An 8,555-nucleotide genomic window follows, 5' to 3' on the forward strand; every position below is an offset into this window, starting at 1 on the left:
TATCAAGTTTTAAGATCAGGTGTTCCCAAGAGCTATTAATCATATGATGAAAATGTTAAATTTAGGATTGAGAATAAGTAGCAAAATAAGCACCAAAAGCAACACAATCAGTTTGTACAGATACCATGTGTCACACACTACTCTTGTATCCACATTTCTCCATTACCTCATACTTAATGACAACATGGAATATTCCTAATAATTAGCTGATGGATGAGAAAAAAATCCAAACCTGAGTCATGGGCAGCACATTTTCATATGGTACCCTGAAAGACAAGAGTGATGGGGAGATAAGTCCAATTGTCAGAGCTTTAGGTTACTCCTTTTGTGTACTCACCTGGTTATTCACTTCATGTAAAAGCATAAATGCCTGAAGGTTAGAATATACACCTACTGATTTGCAGTGGCAATTGGCTTGGCAGGTTGCTCAGACACTTGGATGGAGAATGATGAGAGGATAAGAAAGATAAGGAGATAAGTAAGTCTAGGATAAAGAGATATGGGAGTGGGCACAAAGATAAAATATTTAGGTATTTTATGATAAGACCTACCAGAGAACACAAACTACAGATGAAGTACTAAATGATGTAGTAGAAAATAAAAATTCTGCTTGTTGATGTTCATCAGCCTCTGTAACTGGCTGAAAGATGGTTGTAATAATATAGTAGGCACATTGCATAGGAAGACTTTATGCATGATTCCTACATCCCAGGCTCCAATACACCAAGCTTGATCTAAATACAGTGACTGCCAAATCTTCAACCTCTCAGGTATAGAGACTAATGCTGAAGCTTGACAGGACATGATCCCTGGAAGAGACCAAGTGAGTAACCGGTGAAAGATTGACTATATTGGACTTCTCCTCGTAGTAGTGATCAGTATTGACTATAGTAGGCAAATATTTGAGGAATGGAGTTTCCTTTCCAGTTCCCTGGGATTTAACAAGCAACACCAAGGGCTTGCAGTGTGTTTGATCCAGAGACATGGGCTATCACATAATATTAATCAGACCAACTGACTCACACTACAGCATAGGAGATTTAGCAGTGGGCACCACCATGGGATCCACTGTTGTATTGCACACGGCACTTACCAAAAGCTGCCAGTCTGAATGTGCGATGGGACAGCCTGTTGAAAACACAGTTGGGGTGACAGATTAGAGATGACATCTTGGGAGAGTAGGATGCCATCCTCCAGAATGCATTACCCACTCTTAAACTTTAAACATTATATGATTCTTTATACCTATTGGTAGAATACATGAGTCTAATTATGAAGAAATGAAAGTAGGTGTGGCAGCATTTACTGTTGTTCCAAGTGACCCACTTAGAGAATTTGTGTTTGCTGTCTCCTCCGCTTTGGACTCTACTGTTAAGAGGTCCAGTTTCCCAAGGGTGAGTAATTCCATCAAAGTGAACTAGAAAATTTCATTAAATGTTAAGCTATGGCTGTCCCTATGAACTTTGGGCTCCTCATGCTAAGTAAGCAGCAGAAAAGGGGAGAAATCACTATCCTGGTTGGAGAAAACCACCTTGTCATCAGGAGGCATTGGGGCTAACGTCAAACAGAGGGGAGTGGAAGAAATATTCTCTGTACTCAGGGGATACTTTTGGGTATTTCTTGGTACTATGTTTTCCAATTATGACAGTAAATGGACATGTTTGGCAGGCACAGGAATGAGATTCTAAATCACACTATCAGGTAAACTATCTGATCATTGGTTGTGGACTCAACATGAAGTCATGCCATTAATCTTTATTTTAAAGATTATTTAGAGTAAGAAACTCCGCTGAATTCTTGAGCTTCTTCCAGAAGATTATTATTCTGTTCAATTAGTATTATACTATACCGTATTCTATAATTACTATTCTATTATTAGAAGAGAGTTTCTTCCAGAAATTATACAAATAAATAAAGTGGCACAATCTGTGAGGTGACATGCACATATATTTAGAGTGTTACCAAAAGATGTCTCTGAACTTGATGTCAATCCAAATAATGATAACAGAGTTTTGGGTGAAAAGGAAAATCAGCTTTTATTTTCTTTTCCAGGCAAAGGGACCATGCAGCAGGCTAGAGTCTTAAGAACTGCTGGCTCCCCATTAAGAAGTGTGTAAAGGGTTTTAAAGCTTTGCAACTTGTAGGGAGGGCAAGCCTGTGACCTTTCTGGTCAGTGCTTTTCCACCAGCCTGTGTTTGGCCTTATGAGGCTGCTTGCAGAGAGGAGGTGGCAAGATAAGGGTATCTGCAGTAGATTTCCTTGGTTGTCTGCCTCCATGGTGGGTGGTGGATTCTGCTTCCAGGAAGCTGAGGAGTTGAGGTCTGGGAAGGTTCAGTTTCTTGATATTCTCTGGACATCTATTTCCCTGTAATAAACTTGAAGGACTTTAATTAGTCAAACCTTTAATATGAGCTCAGTGTGAGGCCACCTGGTCTTTAAGAATTTGTAACTTCTATTTGCATTATGAAGCCGAGGGATACAAAGGTTAAATAAACAGATATTTACATATGAATGTAATTACTGAAACAGGGAAAGGGGACTAGTGTTTTCACCTTTAACCCCCATATGCTGGCTTCAATGTAGAGTTAACAGATATCAGGGCCAATATTAATTAAAAGCCTATCACAAGAAGACTAATTAATTTATTCCTCCAGTTCTTGGGGGTGCTGTTTCCACATAACCTAGCCTTTTGCCTGCTTCAGGGAATTGACCTCACATGGAGATTGCTGCTTCATCCACGTTCACCCTTTCTTTTAGGGGGTAGCATCCATCCTATGGTCAATGTGGGAGTATAAATTCTGAGCCAGTGACCCCAACATGGGACAATTCTCAAGGGCCTTTTGAGCTCCCTTTAGGTTCAGAGATTTCTGTAGTACTTGCATTGCAGTTCAACTTCTCCTGAGTCCTTTTCTTTCTCCCTAGGTGTTAATTTAAGATCAATTTCTGGAAAATACTAGGACTCTAATCTCCATCTCAGTATCTGAATCGTGGATTTCTCAATCAAAAGCAAGCTTTTGCTTCACTCCTGTCAGTGTTATTTGAAGGCTTGGAGGAGAAATGATTATCTAAATGATATCCTAGCTAATATTTATTATCAAAACAATCATATTTAATATTCATTGTTGTATACTTCATCTATTTTGCAATAGATAAAGATATATTAAAGGGGGAAATCAGTGTCCTTAAGCAGTGGTAATATTTGTTAGAGCATCTATTAAAATATCAACAGTACATTGATTATACAGCATATCTATAATATCTAAACAAATGATTTATTTGAACATTTTCATTGCTCTTTTTCTTCATTGGAAGAAGTAAGAGGCAAAATACCCATCAGTCTTTAAATGCCCAACAATAGAATTAGACCTAATCTCATTTCTACTCAGTCTTTTCGAGGTAAAGACATGATTTTTAAAGTTTATTACTTTTGGAATTTTTAAGAATTATGAGAATCATGGAAAGTCCATACTTAATTTTGGAACTGGATAGGATTGCACATCTGTGAGTGGATATATATATATATATATATATACACATGAATAGAAGTTGACTTTAATTTTTAATGAGGTAACCATGAGTATAAAATTGAGGCATAGATATAGGAGCACTAATTCTCTGAAAATGGCATCTTTAGATAACTTTATATCCACCGTATCCGGCACCATGGATCAAGTCATGGTTCAGTAAGAAAATGCCTCAGTGTCAGAAGAGTTTACAGTAACGCACTCACATTGCATCATTGCTCAGAGGGGATTCTGCTCCATGTTCTATTCACTCCAGAACTCAGGCTAAAAAAGGCAATCACTCTCTGGGACTTTGCCAAGCCAATGGCAAAGGAAAAACATGCCTATCTGCAAAACATATAATGGCCCTCGAAGCTTCTACTTAGAAATGCAGATGTTACTTCTGTTCACATATATTGAAAAGTGTAAAGCCTAAGCTTTACAATAGTAGAGGTGAATTGGACAATTTTCACATAGTCTTGGGCTCTTTAAGGAAAACCAAGAACATTTTAAACAACATACCATATACCACACCACAGTAGAATATTACAGAGTCTCAGCAATAAACAATAAGTTTCTCTATTTGAGTGTTGAAAATATTTGCAACAAATTTATCAGCATCAAATTGTCAGAGTGGGCCTTGCTCCCTATGTGTTTTTACAAGCATGTGAAAATATGTGTGCAAGTACGAGAGACAGAGAGAGGTTATTTGGTTTCTTTCAGACTTAACCCTTCCAATTTTATTTGTGCTATTTATTTAAATAATTAGACACCAGTAAATATAATGGATATAAATACAACTAGATTTACATTTAATTTCATTTACTAACTTCTTCATAGTGAGGTGTTACTTTTCCATATGGAAAATAAGAGAAAGTTGTATTGTGACTCCAGCTTTACTTTCTGTCTGGCATCTTTTTGGTATATTCTGTCAATTAACATCTTTTACTTTCTTTCTTCTTCAGGATACAAGGAAATATTAATTGTTGGTGTGAGAAGTCCATTAAGAGAGAGAGGAATCTACCACAGTGTTTGAAAAATCTCTTGGGAAACAATAAGTACATGAATGTCTCTAAATGTAAAGAGACACTAGTGAGAGACATAGAGATAAAGTGGAAAATCATATCCCAAAGGTCCTAGGATGACATTGGGCAAAGCTGATCTTTGCTAAAACATAAACAATGCCATCGTGGAAATATTGAATCTTTTTTGTAGCCACAGTAGAGTAAATGCTGCCATAATTGTCATGGCAATTTAAGGGACATATCATAAGAAGAATGAATAAAAGAAGGCTTTAAAGAAAGAAGCCAATCTGATCTTACATTAAAAAGATTAAAAAGAATGGAAGCTAGTTAGAAAAGATTATAGCAAGAAATGGGTAACCTGCTGAACCCATTCACAGTCTCCAATTAGATAAAATGTCTCACGGTCAAGACAACAATATACTATATTGTCCCTAATAGGAGCCCATTAATACCAACATATCAATTTAGTATCAGAATAAAGAGAAAGATATGTTCATAGGTGTCAAACATATCAATTATATATTGCTCCACTGACATGGAGAATGTGGGAGCAAGTTCTTGAGGAATGTTCACTTACAAAAAGTAATCAACCTGTTCACTATTTATATAGTTTTAGAACCGTTGTAAGGATATACAATAATATTTTACCTGTCACATTTGATGGATATTTGTCCTTCTTCATTCTACAATGCTGTATTATTTCAGGCTACACATATGTAAATTTATATTTAGGATAAATTTATTGAACTGCATGGTGAAAAAATTTGTGCATTTGGTTTTACACGAATTTATGTTCTCCCCAGCAATGTATGAGAGTGCTAATTTGTGCTCACGTTAGTTAATGTTGAGTTTCAATTGAGCTATAATATGCAGCTCCTGGAAATCATTTTAATTTGCATGTTAAAATTTTTATCAGATTGGAAAGATTTTTTCCTTGTATAATCAAACTCCAAATAATGGCCCACGAGTGACTGATATTTTCCTTTCTACTTTCGTTTTTTCCCTTATTCTTCATAGATCTGATACCTCTCTGTGCTCAGATTAAATCACGTGGTCCATCTTTATAATGATGGCTTGCACACAACCTTATCTACCTGTCGCTCCCTATCCTCAGTGTGATGTCCTTGCAGCCTCACTTCTATTTAAATCTGACCTCCTTGGTGTCTGATTTCACCCTACTGACTATGACTAAAAAAACAAAAGTATACCAAATGAGATAACTTAAAGTTTACAGCAACTAGCAGCAACTGCGATTTTAAATCTCCAAAAATAGCAGTACATATCTAAAATTCATTCACTTTTCCACTTTCTAGATGACTATTTCATAACTTTTAAGTTTCTCTGAATCTTCCAATGCTTCCTCTTCTCTCATCACTATCAGCCGGTTACTTGCCTCCTATTCCAATGAGGATAACAAAATACAATTAAGGAAATTTCAAAATGTATCCACTGCTATTTCCATCTCCTAACCTAAAAAGTTCCACATGTCCTTCAGATGCTCACCTGAGAGTTTAGGGACCTTGTGCATGCCACAATGCAAGTCCAATCCCCACATACAGTAAATTTCCATCTTTTTCTCTTATACAGGGATGGTATTAAATATGGTCTTCTCTGATTTCTCTTCCACCATTTTTATCCCTTCTCACTGGACTATTTCCATGAGAAAACAAAACATATACAATTTCTTTCACCTTAAAAAATATATGTGTATACATACATTTATTTATTTTGATTATATTTTATCCTACCCCGTCATAAAATTTCTCATCTCCAATTTAATGAAAATACTTCCTGAAATATTGTGTATGTTATTACCAATTCTTTTCCTTTAATTCTTTTTTAAGCCCAATTCATTTAGGAATTTGACCATGCAATGTCTTCATAACTTAATTGTGTTGGTCACCAAGGAGATTTATCTTGTTACAAGCATAGAAAAATTATGTATTTTCAATGATAACAGCAACATTAGTTAACTGCATAACTTCATGTTCTTTGGGGTGGATTTCCACTTGGCTTATTGGACACTGGAATTTCTTTGTTTTACTTCCCCGCATGGGTGGCTTCTTTTTTCTCTTGTAAAGACTTTTTTCCCCTCAATTTCTTAAACTTGTCTCCTTTCTGAATACAAAGTTTGTATATCCAACCACTTACTTCACTTCTGCAGATGGGTGGCAAATAAAAATCTAATTTTCCCAGATTGAGCTCCTTATCCCATCACTCCTCAAATGTTTCCCACCAATCTCACTTCACAGAAACTCATCACCTTAGATGCTAAATTCTTATCTTTCTATCAATTGCCAACCATCCCCTCAGTGCTATTCAAACCTGGTGGAACATTCATCATCTGTGCACGACTTTCTAGAAACTCTCCGTTTTACTCAGATATCTCTCAATTGTTTATGAAAAATTGAATTTATTCTTAATATTTTTTCTTAGGCCTGACCTCCTACTGCTCTTTTGTCAGCCCACACCTTTCCTACTGGATGCTTTGATGTCCTCAAACAGACCAGGATATCAACCTTAACACTATTGTTTGGCTGATCTATTTGCCCATATTGCCTCCCCATAGATATCTGTACACTCAACTACTTTTTTTCTTTCCTTCAATTATCTGCTCAAATATCAGCTGGTCCAGAAAACTGACTCTTTGAAAAGTACAGTCCCTTGAGAAGTCTCAAATCACTTTCTCTTGCAGATTTTATGTTTTGTGATATTATCATAGAGTTTATAATTTTTAACATAATATTTCAGTTTATGTGTTTCTTTCCCAGCTAGGTTTTCAGCTCCTTATGGTCAGGGATTTTGCGTATGTTTTGTTTAGTGTTATACTCCACATAGCTTGAATAATCCTTGGCATACAATAGTGATAAATATTAGTTGAATAAATAAATGAATCAGGTCATATATGTCAATGCATACCAATTCTGGATATTATTACAAAAGTGCACAAAAACCTAATTCAAAAATATGTATGTACCCCCATGTTCATTGCAACACTATTACAATGGCCAAGACTTGGAAGCTGCCTAAGTAGATGAACGGATAAAGAAGAGGTGCTAAACAAATGAATAAATGCACACATAATGTAATACTACTCATCCATATAAATGACAAAACCTTGGGGCTGGCCCAGTGTCATAATGGTTAAGTTCATGTACTCCACTTCAGCCACCCAGGGTTTGTGAGTTCAGATCCCAGGCATGGACCTACACACTGCTCATCAAGCCATGCTGTGGCAGCATCTCACATACAAAATAGAGGAATATTGGCATGGATGTTAGCTCGGAGACCATCTTCCTTAAGCAAAAAGAGTAACATTAGCAACAGATGTTAGCTCAGGGCCAATCTTCCTCACCCTCCCAAACAAAACCCACAAAATATTACAATTTTCAACAACATGGATAGAACTTGAGGGTATTATACTAAGTGATGTAAGTCTGATGGAGAAAGACAATTACCATATGACTTCACTCACTTGTAGAAGACAAAGAAATAAACAGATAGATATGGAGAATAGACTGGTGGTAACCAGAAGGGGAGAGGATTAGGGAGGATGAAAGAGGTAAAGGAGCACACATGTACAGTGACAGATGGCAACTAAACTTTTGGTGGTGAACATGATGTAGTCTATAAAGAAGTCAAAAGATAATGATGTACTCTTGAAATTTGTATTATATGATTAATCAATTTGACCTCAATAAAAAATACATATATTTAAAGATTTTGATTAGTTTTAAACTTGGTGTTACATGACAGGAACTGCAGATAATAAAATATTAAAGAGTTAATTGACTGGAGGAAGTTTTAATTGTAAAAATTATTGGATAAAAATTTGAGAGGAAAATTGGAGAAATTGAAATACAAGAAAGGGATATTGTGGTAGAAACAAAAGTGTTAAAAATAGAAAGATAATCATTGGTGGAGTAAGATAGTTATGCATGGAAATAAAAAGTATTATGTGCAGAATTCCAGTTGTATTTTGTTGGCTTTACAGCATTTAGTGGGTGACAGAACCAAAACACAAGAT

Source organism: Equus caballus, chromosome 19, assembly GCF_041296265.1.
Source record: "Equus caballus isolate H_3958 breed thoroughbred chromosome 19, TB-T2T, whole genome shotgun sequence".
Lineage (NCBI taxonomy): Eukaryota > Metazoa > Chordata > Mammalia > Perissodactyla > Equidae > Equus > Equus caballus.